Here is a 12,863-nt window from a genome sequence, read left to right as displayed (position 1 = left end):
CGAATCGTGGCTGAATGACAACATGGATAACTTTCAGCTGGCGGGATATACGCTGCACCGGCTAGCTAGAACAGCACACTCCGGTAAGACGAGGGGGGGCGGTCTGTGTATATTTGTAAACAATAGCTGGTGCACGAAATCTAAGGAAGTCTCAAGATTTTGCTCGCCTGAAGTAGAGTATTTCATGATAAGCTGTAGACCACACTATCTGCCAAGAGAGTTTTCATCTATATTTTTCGTGGCTGTTCATTTACCACCACAGATGGATGCTGGCACTAAGACCTCACTCAGTCAGCTGTATAAGGAAATGAGCAAACAGGAAAACGCCCACCCAGAGGCGGCACTCCTAGTGGCCGGGGACGTTAATGCAGGAAAACTAAAATCTGTCTTACCTAATTTCTATCAGCATGTTAAATGTGCAACCAGAGGAAAAAAAACTTTAGACCACCTTTACACTACACACAGAGACGCATACAAACCTCTCCCTTGCCCCCCCATTTGGCAAATCTGACCATAATTCTATCCTCTTGATTCCTGCTTACAAGCGAAACTAAAGCAGGAAGCACTAGTGACTCGGTCAATAAAGAAGCGGTCAGATGACACAGATGCTAAGCTACAGGACTGTTTTGCTAGCACAGACTGGAATATGTTCTGGGATACTTCTGATGGCATTGAGGAGTACACCACATCAGTCACTGGCTTCATCAATAAGTGCATCGATGTCATCGTCCCCAGAGTTACTGTATGTACATACCTCAATCAGAAACCATGGAGTTTCATGGGTGAACAGGGAGTACAAGAGGGGACTGAGCACACACCACTAAGGGGCTCCAGTGTTGAGGATCAGCGTGGCAAATGTGTTTTTACCTACCCTTACCACCTGGGGGCAGCCCGTCAGGAAGTCCAGGATCCAGTTGCAGAGGGAGGTGTTTCGTCCCAAGGTCCTTAGCTTTGGGGACACTATGGTGTTGAATGCTGAGTTGTAGTCAATGAATAGCAATCTCACATAGGTGTTCCTTTTGTCCAGGTGGGAAAGGGCAGTGTGGAGTGAAATAGAGATTGCATCATCTGTGGATCTGTCGGCCGGTATGCAAATTGGAGTGGGTCTAGGGTTTCTGGGATAATGGTGTTGATGTGAGCCATGACCAGTCTTTCAAAGCACTTCATGGCTACAGACGTGAGTGCTACGAGTCAGTAGTCATTTAGGCAGGTTACTTTGGTGTTCTTGGGCACAGGGACTATGGTGGTCTGCTAGAAACATGTACTGTAGGTATTACATTATTATTGAAATTGTCAGTCAAGACACTTGCCAGTTGGTCAGCACACGCTTGGAATACACATTTTGGTAATCCGTCTGGCCCTGCTGCCTTGTGAATGTTGACCTGTTTAAAGGTCTTACTCACATCGGCTACGGAGAGCGTGATCACGCATCTCTGTGTGTGGAGTAAAGGCCCTCAAATTTAAAAAAGCATGCAGACCTGATGGCATCCCAAATGAGATGCTCAAAAAAAAATCACTAGTGGAATATTTCAATTGGTTATATTAAAACAGTTTAATTTAATCCTGAGTGTTGGTTATTTCCCTGACATCTGGAATCAAGGACCCATAACCCCAATCTTTAAGAACGGAGACAAATTTGACCCTAGTAATTATAGAGGCATTTGTGTGAACATTAACCTGGGGAATGTTTTCTGTAGTATTATAAATGTAAGAGTTCTAAACTTCCTTAATAAGTACAATGTCCTGTGTAAAAGCCAAATTGGATTTATACCAAAACATCGCACGACTGATCGTATTTACACCCATACACACCCTGATATAGAAACATCTCCACCAAAATAATACCAAATTGTACGCTTGCTTTATCAACTTCCAAAAAGCATTTGATTCTATTTGGCATACACGACTGTTCACAGTTCAAAGGTTAAATGCCTGCTCTTCGCAGATGACCTGTGCTTGCTGTCACCCACAGCACATGGCCTACAGCAGAGCCTGTACGTGCTAGAGCAGTACTGCCAGACATGGGCCCTGGCAGTAAACCCCAAAAACACAAAAATAATGATTTTCTGAAGAATATCCAGATTTCAGGGAACTAGACCAAAGTTCTCAAGTGGTACAAAATATATAGAGTACTGCACACACTACTACTATTACTTAGGTTTAAAAATAAGCTCAACTGGACACCTAAATGAGACAGTGAATGAACTGACAGATAAATACATTTAGCCAAAACTAATTGAAAATGTAATTGAACCAATTGCACTTTATGGCAGTGGGGTCCACTTGCAAAACACGATTTCCCCAATGGAAAAAACACCCCATTCACACCCTGCATACAGAGTTCTGTAAGATTCTCTTACATGTCCAAAACTACAAACAATGCATGTTGATGGAAGACACAGAGAGCTGTGTGTTGAATTCGTATGTGAGAGATATATTATGTATAACTTACCTAAAAGCAAGAGATTGCTATGTGCACAGGTAAGATCAGGGATATTGCCTCTGTGTATTGAAACAGGTCGGTATTGAGGTGAAATGGAAGAGGAACAACTATGTAACTATTGTGACCTCGAAGGAATAGAGAATGAAACTCATTTTATCCTCTATTGCCCTTTCTACCACATGGAATAATGCTTGCTCTTATTCCAGAAAGCACACCAGATATACCCTGGCATTATGTGGCTGAGTGATGAGGAGAAACTGAAATGTTTTTTTGTCCATTGTGTATTTCCATTTGCGGAGTACTTACATAAAGCTTGGAATAAATAAAAAAGGGCTACGTATAATTAAATTGTAAAAATATTTAGCTTCTATTTGGTAAATGGCATGTGTGTATATGTCACGCCCTGGCCATAGAGAGGGTTTTTGCTCTCTATTTTGGTTAGGCCAGGGTGTGACTGGGGTGGGCGTTCTATGTTCCTTTTTCTATGTTTTTGTATTTCTTTGTTTTGGGCCGAGTATGGTTCCTAATCAGAGGCAGCTGTCTATCGTTGTCTCTGATTAGGAATCATACTTAGGCAGCCTTTTCCCACCTGTGCTTTGTGGGATCTTGTGTTTGTGTAGCTGCCTGTGAGCAGCCCAGAACGTCACGCTTCGTTTTCTTCTGTATTGTTTTGGTGAGTTTCATATTTATTAAACATGTGGAACTCGAACAACGCTGCGCCTTGGTCTACTCCTTTAGACGATCGTGACAGAAGATCCCACCAACAGAAGACCAAGCAGCGTGGTTTGGAGCATCGGGGGGAAGGATGGACATGGGAGTTGGAACGTCAACTCTGGGAGGACAAGCGGAGGGAGCTATGCGAACCTGAGAGGCAGCCCAAACATTTTTTTGGGGGGGGCACACAGGTAGTTTGGCTGGGCCAAGGGTTAGCCCTAAGCCAACTCCCCGTGCTTATTATGGGGAGCGTTTGGCCTGGAGAGCACCGTGCTATGCGGAAGTGCGCACGGTCTCGCCCATCCGCAAGCACAGACCGGTGGGGTCGATACCAGCCCCCCGCAAGTGCCATGCTAGAGTGGGCATCGAGCCAGGACGGGTTGTGCAGGCCGTGCCCTCCAGACCTCCAGTGCGTCTCCAGGACCCGGTCTATCATGTGCCAGCTCCCAGAGCCAGTGTCATGCCCTGACCTGAGAGAGCCTTTTTATGTCTCTATTTAGGTTTGGTCAGGGTGTGATTTGGGTGGGCATTCTATGTCCTTTTTTCTATGTTTTTGTATTTCTTTGTTTTGGCCTGGTATGGCTCTCAATCAGGGACAGCTGTACATCATTGTCGCTGATTGGGAGTCATACTTAGGCAGCCTGTTTTCCTTTGCGGTTTTGTGGGTAGTTGTTTTCTGTCTTGTGTGTGTTCACCTGGCAGAACTGTTGGCTTTCGTTTTCTTGTTTGTTTTAAAGTGTTTCATTAAATATAATTATGACCACTTACCACGCTGCATCTTGGTCCCCTCTTCCAGACGATCGTTACAGTATACAGATTGTGTATAGGCTTGTCTGCCATATGTATCTTCTCTTTTTGCCAGACTGGGTTCAAATGCCTTCTGTTTCTTATTTTCTGTATTTATTTGTGTATGTATGTATGTATGTATGTATGTATGTATGTATGTATGTATGTATGTATGTATGTATGTATGTATGTATGTATGTATGTATGTATGTATGTATGTATGTATGTATGTATAGTCGTGGCCAAAAGTTTTGAGAATGACACAAAAATTAATTTTCACAAAATTTGCTGCCTCAGTTTGTATGATGGCAATTTGCATATACTCCACAATGTTATGAAGAGTGATCAAATGAATTGCAATTAATTGCAAAGTCCCTCTTTACCATGCAAATGAACTGAATCCCAAAAAACATTTCCACTGCATTTCAGCCCTGCCACAAAAGGACCAGCTGACATCATGTCAGTGATTCTCTCGTTAACACAGGTGTGAGTGTTGATGAGGACAAGGCTGGAGATCACTCTGTCATGCTGATTGAGTTCGAAAAACAGACTGGAAGCTTCAAAAGGAGGGTGGTGCTTGGAATCATTGTTCTTCCTCTGTCAACCATTGTTACCTGCAAGGAAACACGCACCATCATCATTGCTTTGCACAAAAAGGGCTTCACAGGCAAGGATATTGCTGCCAGTAAAATTGCACCTAAATCAACCATGTATCGGATCATCAAGAACTTCAGGGAGAGCGGTTCAATTGTTGTGAAGAAGGCTTTAGGGCACCCAAGAAAGTCCAGCAAGTGCCAGGACCGTCTCCTAAAGTTGATTCAGCTGTGTGATCGGGGCACCACCAGTACAGAGCTTGCTCAGGAATGGCAGCAAGCAGGTGTGAGTGCATCTGCACGCACAGTGAGGCGAAGACTTTTGGAGGATGGCCCGGTGTCAAGAAGGACAGCAAAGAAGCCACTTCTCTCCAGGAAAAACATCAGGGACAAACTGATATTCGTCAAAAAGGTACAGGGATTGGACTGCTGAGGACTGGGGTAAAGTCATTTTCTCTGATATATCCCCTTTCCGATTATTTGGGGCATCCGGAAAAAAGCTTGTCCGGAGAAGACAAGGTGAGCGCTACCATCAGTCCTGTGTCATGCCAACAGTAAAGCATTCTGAGACCATTCATGTCTCAGCCAAGGGAGTGGGCTCACTCACAATTTTGCCTAAGAAGACAGCCATGAATAAAGAATGGTACCAACACATCCTCCGAGAGCAACTTCTCCCAACCATCCAGAAACAGTTTAGTGATGAATAATGCCTTTTCCAGCATGATGGAGCCCCTTGCCATAAGGCAAAAGTGATAACTAAGTGGCTCAGGGAACAAAACATCAATATTTTGGTTCCATGGCCAGGAAACTCCCCAGACCTTAATCCCATTGATAACTTGTAGTCAATCCTCAAGAGGCGAGTGGACAAACAAACAAAAACAAATTCTGACAAACTCCAAGCATTGATTATGCAAGAATGGGCTGCCATCAGTCAGGATGTGGCCCAGAAGTTAATTGACAGCATGCCAGGGCGGATTGCAGAGGTCTTGAAAAAGAAGGGTCAACACTGCAAATGTTGACTCTTTGCATCAACTTCATGTAATTGTCAATAAAAGCCTTTGACACTTATGAAATGCTTGTAATTATACTTCAGTATTCCATAGTAACATCTGACAAAAATATCTAAAGACACTGAAGCAGCAAACTTTGTGAACATTAATATTTGTGTCATTCTCAAAACTTTTGGCCATGACTGTATGTATGTATGTATGTATGTATGTATGTATGTATGTATGTATCATTTTACTGCTCTAGGGATATTATTATTGTTTGGATAACCTTATTTACTATTATGTATAGATTTGTACCTTACATATTTTTTCACTCTTTATGTGATGCGCAATGCAGAGAACACCAGAAGAAGAATTATAATTTAATTACCACAGTGAATTTTTGTATTGTTTGTTTATGTGTCAATTAGTCCCATCAAGGGATTGGTTGCCAATTGACGATTTGACGCGAAAATCCAATTTCATTCATTCATTCAGCAGGAGTCTGTCTGGATAAAGGGAGAACATCACTGTCTCCAAAATTAGTCTGAATGAGAATGACTCTCACTATGAAGCTGAGACTGACTCTCAATATGAAGCTGAGACTGACTCCCACTATGAAGCTGAGACTGACTCCCACTATGAAGCTGAGACTGACTCCCACTATGAAGCTGAGACTGACTCCCACTATGAAGCTGAGACTGACTCCCACTATGAAGCTGAGACTGACTCTCAATATGAAGCTGAGACTGACTCCCACTATGAAGCTGAGACTGACTCCCACTATGAAGCTGAGACTGACTCCCACTATGAAGCTGAGACTGACTCTCAATATGAAGCTGAGACTGACTCCCACTATAAAGCTGAGACTGACTCTCAATATGAAGCTGAGACTGACTCAATATGAAGCTGAGACTGACTCTCACTATGAAGCTGAGACTAACTCTCAATATGAAGCTGAGACTGACTCTCACTATGAAGCTGAGACTGACTCTCACTATGAAGCTGAGACTGACTCCCACTATGAAGCTGAGACTGACTCCCACTATGAAGCTGAGACTGACTCTCAATATGAAGCTGAGACTGACTCCCACTATGAAGCTGAGACTGACTCCCACTATGAAGCTGAGACTGACTCCCACTATGAAGCTGAGACTGACTCTCAATATGAAGCTGAGACTGACTCCCACTATAAAGCTGAGACTGACTCTCAATATGAAGCTGAGACTGACTCAATATGAAGCTGAGACTGACTCTCACTATGAAGCTGAGACTAACTCTCAATATGAAGCTGAGACTGACTCCCACTATGAAGCTGAGACTGACTCCCACTATGAAGCTGAGACTGACTCCCACTATAAAGCTGAGACTGACTCTCAATATGAAGCTGAGACTGACTCTCAATATGAAGCTGAGACTGACTCCCACTATGAAGCTGAGACTGACTCCCACTATGAAGCTGAGACTGACTCCCACTATAAAGCTGAGACTGACTCTCAATATGAAGCTGAGACTGACTCTCAATATGAAGCTGAGACTGACTCCCACTATGAAGCTGAGACTGACTCCCACTGTGAAGCTGAGACTGACTCCCACTTTGAAGCTATTGGGTGAGAAGACAGACTATACTATATAGGGACACATTAACCAAATAGTTTTATTATGATGCATTTGTGTCATCCTCAATCATTTTATTTATGCATTTCTCTTTTACATGTTTTTTAAATGGTAAAATCCTGAACTCGAAATAAAAACAGACAAAATCTCTTGGTGAAGATGTAGGAATGCTGGTGTCTGTGTTTGACAGGGTTCAGCAGGAGAGATCAGACTAATTTGCACCCAGCTGTTTGTCCATAAAGAGTGGCATCTCCATGAAAGCACCAATGGAATTCAAGGGTGGAGACTTCACCTTCACTTCACCCATGAACAAAGGTAAGAAAGTCTTGTTTGTCTTCAGATCACCTTTGAAATAACAATGCCCTGGCAAAAATACAATTGAAGTACTTGAAATTAAACTTTATCCTGCAAGGACCAATCAGGAGAGACCAGAATCACCAGCACCCAGCTGTCTATCTATGAAGAGTGACAGCGCCATGAAAGCACCAATAGAATTCAAGCAGAGACCTTTATCTGAACAAGGGTAACAACGTACGACTTTGCGTTCATGGGAGAACTGGGCCCTGTTAAGATATTTTTGGCAGTGCAATGAATTGATCAAAATGAATGCACATTTGTGTTATTACATAGAGACCAACAGGAGAGATCAGATTTCCAGTGGTCAATCTGCCCAGAGTCATCAAACGGACCTGGACTCCACATTCAGTGTAAGCTAAAAAATATGTCAGCAAACAGACATTTAGTAAACAGTGAACATCTTTCTGTTTGCCTTGATCGTATGATAAACACCTGACATAATTTGGACTGACATATTTGTTTATGCTTGATACAGTATGTCTTTAATTGATGCCTTTAATGTATACACAGAGCCTCAAACTAAATTTCCCCACAAAGTCATTACCTTATCTTCTCTATTTAGTTTATTTTTAATTGTTTGTTTCAATTGGTTGAGGGAAATGTCATCTTTTTTGTGAGGAACGACCTGAAGAGGTTCAAGGGGATTCTTCGTAAAGCATACCAAGAGTGGACAGACGAGGAAGTGATGGACACTGAACATCAGAAGTAGCCCAGCTAGCCTACCTGGTTAAATAAAGGTGAAATAAATAAATAAAATATTATGAGAAACTTGAATCAAATGGAGCTCGCTGACACGCTGTAGAGAAGTAAGAGATACAATATTTTGTATTTTCACATAGAAGTAGCATGACTGGAGACAAATCAGTTGGAACAGGTAAAACCAAACAGCCAAACAAATGTTCTATAAAAATGTATATTTTGTGCATCATACAAATTTGTTTATTGACAAGGGCCAAGATAAACTAAAATCCAACCTGAAGAAGTTTTAAAGTGTATTTGAAGGAACTGCAGTATAAGGAAACCCAACACTTGTCAATATAAGATACACACAGAGGTCTACATCACAGACGGTGGAAATGGAGAGGTCCGTGATGAACATGAGATGAGACAGATTGAGACAGTATCCTGGAGACCAGCCATCCAAGATACACCAATCACATGCAACAACTTCTTCAAACCTTTACCTGGAAAAGACAAACCTATCAGAACTGTACTGACAAAGGGTGTCACTGGTAAAAACAGTCTCTGTGCAGAAATGAATTGGAAAAGCCAATCAGGATATCCAATTCATATTCCCAATTCCTTTTCAAGAGCTATATTTGATGACAGAGACAAAACAAGCCTTTCTGAACTTCTTGGATATTTCAGGAATATCTAACTACGACAAATACAAGGTTTTGGTTGTCCTTGATGGTCTTGATGAGTGCCGACTTCCTCTAGACTTCAAGAACATTAGGAGCTTGTACGATGTCACAAAGCCAACCTCAGTGGACATGCTGCTGACAAACCTCATCAAGGGGAATCTGCTTCCCTCTGCTCTCCTCTGGATAACCTCCCATCCTGAAGCAGCCAATCAGTTCCCTCCTGAGTGTGTTGGCCAGGTGACAGAGGTATGACAGTTCAATGGCCCGCAAAAGGAGTACTACTTCAGGAAGAGAACCCTGATGAGAACCTAGCCAGAAGAATAATCTCACACATAAAGACGTGAAGGAGCCTCCACATCATGTGCCACGTATCTGTCTTCTACGGGATTACTTCAATTGTTCTAAAGATACTGTTAGGTGAAGCGGAGAGTGGAGTGATCCCCAACACTCTTACTCAATTGTACATATATTTCTTGATATTTCAAACCAAACAGAGGAATCAGAAGTATGTCGGAGACCATGACGGGGACCTTGTCTGGTGTAAAAAGAGCATTCTGGCACTGGGAAAGCTGGCCTTCAAACAGCTGGAGAAAGGCAATCTGATTTTCTCAGGGAGACCTGAGAGAGTGCGGCATTGGTGTTAGAGATGCATCAGTGTACTCAGGAGTGTGTACACAGATCATCAGAGAGGATTATGGGCTGCACCATGGAAAAGTCTACTGCTTTGTAAATCTGAGCATCCAGGAGTTTCTGTCTGCTTTATATGTGTTTCTCACCTTCAATGACAGCAATACGAATCCACTAGTCAGCCAGAGATTAGTTTCCAAATGTCCAACATTGTTGAAATGTCAACCATCAATGTCAACCATCAATCAACATACTGTATACAAGAGTATGTATGGACACCTGGACCTGCTCCTCTGTTTCCTTCTCGGCCTCTCACTAGAGTCCATTCAGACTATTATAGGCCTACGAACAAAAACTAAAAAGAGCTCTCAGACTAATGAAGATACAAGAGAGTACATCAAGCAGAGGATCAGGGAGAATCCCTCCCCAGAAAAGTGCATTAACCTGTTGAATAACCATTCTCCGGAGGACGAGGTCCAAAGCTACTTGAAGTTTCTTCAAAGCTGAACTCTCACCTGCACTGTGGTCAGCAATGGTCTTTGTATTGCTGACTTCAGAAGAGGTGCTGGAAGTCTTTGACCTGAAGAAATACTACAGATCTGAGAAGGGTCTTCTAAGGCTTTTGTTTGTTGTCAAAGCCTCCAGAACTGTATAATTCACAGTATAATTCTGTCTACCAGTCATATTATGACTGACTTTAGATAGGCTATTACAATGCTATCATTCTGTATCAAATGTACATTTTGTTTCAATTCGAAGAATTCACACCCATCCCTAACATACCTCTGAGTGGTCTAATATTTCAGTCTAGATTGAGTAACCCAGTAATATTATTTTCTTATTTAGTGTGAATTGATGCCACATCACCAAGAGGCTATGAATTATTGGCTTTAGCAATCAGCTCAAACTCTTCACACCTGACAGAGTTGAACCTGAGGCACAGTGATCTGCAGGATTCAGGGGTGAAGCTGCTCTCTGTTGGACTGGGGAATCCACACTGTAGGCTGGAGACACTGAGGGGACAAATGCCGTTCATAATCAAACCTTTCAGTTGTCTGTCGATTGTACATGGCCCAAATGTTATAATTCTCATTCATTTCTCTTGTCCAGATTGAATTAATGTAAATTCAAAGAGAAAGGCTGTGAAGTGTTGACATCAGTTCTCAGGTCACATCTTTATTTATCTAGGCAAGTCAGTTAAAAACTAAATCTTATTTACAATGACGGCCTAGGAACAATGGGTTAACTGCCTTGTTCAGGGGCAAAACAACAGATTTTCACCTTGTCAGCTCGAGGATTCAATCTAGCAACCTTTTGGTTACTGGCCCAACACTCTAACCACTAGGCTACCTGCCACAACATCTGAGAGAGTTTGACCTGAGTTACAACGACCTACAGGATTCAGGAGTGAAACAGCGCTCTACTTGACTGGGAAATCCCTGCTGTAAATTGGAGACACTGAGGTTAGTACTTTAAGTGTGTACGAGATATACAATATTCTGTTGTATTTACTGATTTATCTTTTCTAGAAATGTGGATGTAATAAAGAAAGGTTGATAGTTTGAGAGCTCTGTAGTACCATCTACTTTAATGTTATGTATGACTTTTGTCAGATCTAGATTTGACAGATCATTTTTCTTTTGCAGGTTGCAGAGGAAGGCTTTGTCTTCTCTGTCTTCGGCTCTGAGATCTAACCCCTTACACCTGAGAGAGCTACACCAATCATCCAGGACAGGGTGCAATTAATAAAATATATACATAAGAGACAATATTACTCAGAGACACAATTACGCTGGTTTTAACTAAATAGTCCCTGTGCCCAAGAACACTAAGGTAACCTGCCTAAATGACTACCGACCCGTAGCACTCACATCTGTAGCCATGAAGTGCTTTGAAAGGCTGGTCATGGCTCACATCAACACCATTATCCCAGAAACTCTAGACCCACTCCAATTTGCATACCACCCCAACATATCCACAGATCATGCAATCTCTACTGCACTCCACACTGCCCTTTCCCACCTGGACAAAAGGAACACCTATGTGAGAATGCTATTCATTGACTACAGCTCAGCATTCAACACCATAGTGCCCTCAAAGCTCATCACTAAGCTAAGGACCCTGGGACTAAACACCTCCCTCTGCAACTGGACTTCAGCCACCCAAGTCATAAACTGTTCTCTCTGCTACCGCACGGCAAGCGGTACCGGAGCGCCAAGTCGATGTCCAAGAGGCTTCTAAACAGCTTCTACCCCAAAGCCATAAGACTACTGAACATCTAATCACGTGGCTAACCAGACTATTTGCATTGCCCCCTGCACACCCTCTTCACTCTTTTACACTGCCGCTACTCTCTGTTATTATCTATGCAAAAGTCACTTAAATAACTCTACCTACCGTAAATTCCAGACTATAAGCCGCAACTTTTTTCCCAGCTTTTGAACCTCGCGGCTTAAACAATGACGCGGCTAATATATGGATTTTTCCCGCTTTCAATTTTTTTTCTCCAAAAAAACACATTCTGTGATCAGTTTTTTGGCGGCATGAAGCTTTCATTAGACCAATGAAATTGCCGAACGGGTTAACTTGTTATGGATAGGGGGCAGTATTTTCACGGCCGGATAAAAAACGTACCCGATTTAATCTGATTATTACTCCTGCCCAGAAACTAGAATATGCATATAATTATTAGCTTTGGATAGAAAACACTCCAAAGTTTCTAAAACTGTTTGAATGGTGTCTGTGAGTATAACAGAACTCATTTGGCAGGCCAAAACCTGAGAAGATTCCAAACAGGAAGCCATTTCTTGGCCTTCTTGATCATCTCTATCCAAAACAGGGGATCTCTGCTGTAACGTGACATTTTCTAACGCTCCCATTGGCTCTCAGAAGGCACCAGAACGTTGAATGATGACTTTGCAGGCCATGGCTGAAAAACAGTAGCGCATTTGGTAAGTGGTCGATCTCAGAACAATGAGACTGGCGCACGCGTGCACGAGATGACTCCATGTTTTCATTTTCAGTCTTTGAACGAAAACAATGACTCCCGGTCGGAATATTATCGCTTTTTTATGAGAAAAATCGCATAAAAATTGATTTTAAACAGCATTTGACATGCTCTGAAGTACGGTAATGGAATATTTTGAATTTTTTTGTCACGAAACGCACCGGCGCGTCACACTTCGTTACCCTTCGGATAGTGTCTTGAACGCACAACAAAACGCCGCTATTTGGAGATAACTATGGATTATTTGAAACCAAACCAACATTTGTTATTGAAGTAGAAGTCCTGGGAGTGCATTCTGACGAAGAACAGCAAAGGTAATCCAATTTTTCTTATAGTAAATCTGAGTTTGGTTAGTACCAAACTTGG

Source organism: Salmo trutta, chromosome 6, assembly GCF_901001165.1.
Source record: "Salmo trutta chromosome 6, fSalTru1.1, whole genome shotgun sequence".
Taxonomy (NCBI): domain Eukaryota; kingdom Metazoa; phylum Chordata; class Actinopteri; order Salmoniformes; family Salmonidae; genus Salmo; species Salmo trutta.
This window is presented reverse-complemented; position numbering follows the sequence as displayed.